Source organism: Gopherus flavomarginatus (assembly GCF_025201925.1).
Source record: "Gopherus flavomarginatus isolate rGopFla2 chromosome 13 unlocalized genomic scaffold, rGopFla2.mat.asm SUPER_13_unloc_2, whole genome shotgun sequence".
NCBI lineage: Eukaryota > Metazoa > Chordata > Testudines > Testudinidae > Gopherus > Gopherus flavomarginatus.
This window is the reverse complement of record NW_026114610.1, coordinates 3,911,157-3,913,003: the sequence shown is the minus strand read 5'-3', so window position 1 is coordinate 3,913,003 and position 1,847 is coordinate 3,911,157. Positions and strand designations below refer to the sequence as shown.

The 1,847-nt window shown below is 46.3% G+C and overlaps 1 non-coding gene across 1 annotated transcript; it reads left to right on the top strand.

The window, feature by feature from the left end:
• The first annotated feature begins 328 nt into the window (after positions 1–328).
• On the top strand, positions 329–412 carry TRNAS-AGA (transfer RNA serine (anticodon AGA)). Its single transcript has one exon. It is a non-coding gene; the product is annotated as a tRNA-Ser (tRNA).
• The last annotated feature ends 1,435 nt before the right edge of the window (positions 413–1,847 follow it).

Here is a 1,847-nt window from a genome sequence, read left to right as displayed (position 1 = left end):
TAACTGCCCCTTGGAACCCCACCCCCTTTCTAAGCCTCCCTTCTCCTTTTCCCCAACTGCCCCCTCCTGAGACCCCATCAACTTCCCCCCAGGACCCCACCCCCTGCCTGTCCCCTGACAAACCCCTGGGACTCACATGACTATCCAACCGCTGCCTGTCCGCTGACTGCCCCCCCACCTCTGACCCATCCAGCCCCCGCTGCTCCCTGTCAACATGGACACACACTAATGCACAGCTGTGAGTGTGCTGGGGGAGCTGGTCTGAGCAATTTGAAGTGACAATTCTGTGAGAACAGAAATATTGTGTAGTGAAGCAGCTGCACATCAAGTAGTTGTGAGCGAGTGGTTAAGGCAATGGACTAGAAATCCATTGGGGGGTTTCCCCACACAGGTTCAAATCCTGTCAACTACGGAAGCATTAGTGTGTTGTTGTTGTTGTTGTCTTAGTGCCTGAGCATCCATGGAGCCAAATTTGGTCTCACTCTGAGGCTGTCTACTCTTAAAATACTGCTGTAGCCCTGTGGAGTAGACAGTTGCTACAGTGAGGGGAGAGGTTTTCCATCCCTGTAGTAGCTGCATTGACAGAACAATCTTTCCTTTCATTTAGCGCTATCTAACCATGGCTTAGGTCAGCTTAATTATACTGGTCCTCGGGTTTTTCACACCCTGAAAGACGTACTTGTTAGAGGGTTTATCCCATCAACCTCCCATTCCCTGGTCCTTCTCATGTGACCAGAGAGCAGCAATGCACGAAGCTCAAAGGTGCAAACAATTCAATGTTTATTGGGGTAAACTTCCAGCAAGAAATGATTCCAGTTTCCTTCCTCAGCATCCCCCTTCCCAGCTCTGACACCACAGAGGCTTGCCTGTGTCCCTGTTCCCCTTCCCTGTTCCTATTCCCCCTGTTGGCAAAACATAATTCCAATTCCCCTACCCCCATTCCCATTCGCATTCCCCCCCTTACTTCCTGATTGACTGCAGACTATATAGTAAAACTTGAGTTCTGCTTAGCTCTATCTTAACCAATCATTTTACTGACCAATCCTAACATATTGTAACATGATTATCTAACCAATTATACCCCACTGCCTTAATTGGTTTACACCGAACAAATTAATTATACAGCAGGCTGAAACAATCACAGCACCAGAAAGAGATTATACAGACAAGCAATAGCAAAGTGGGGACTACAGTGACAACAAAGAAATGAGAATTTCACACCCTAGCTATTGACCAGTGAGTTGTTCCCAGATAGGATGCTATCCTGGTAGAGGCTGGTTGCTTAACTCTCTGGCCCCCAGGGCAGGATTTTGAGGTTCACCATTACTGTCTCAGAATGCCAGCACCCATCTTTTGTTCACTTAAAATGTGAGCAGGGAGATTACAACACCTCAGAACTCATGGCTCTCCAGGAAACATGTAACTTTAGGTCCAGGTGAGTGTGTCTAAAAATCAGCTGCGCTGTAGAAGGTCTCTAGGAGTTGAAAGAGATGTGCCATCTCGACCTCCCTAAAGAGTTCATCAACTATTAATGAAAACTAGGATTGATAAGTCATATTCTTTGTAGTATCAGAATGGTGGACTGGTCTAAAGTGCTAGTTATAAGACTTTTTTTCTTCCAGTCCCATGGGTGTTCTGGTCTCTGCATGGAGACGTGGTTTCACATCCCACTCCTGATATTACCATTAATTCTATCTGGAGAAAATGGCCTCACTTCAATCTCCTTTGGAACAATAGAACACCATTTGCTTAGCTTTTCTATTCCAGTAACTGTGAGGGAAGCTCCAAACCAGGGGGAAACAGGGCCTGTTCTCTCAACTGATCAATTTTTTGTCTTCCTTCATTCC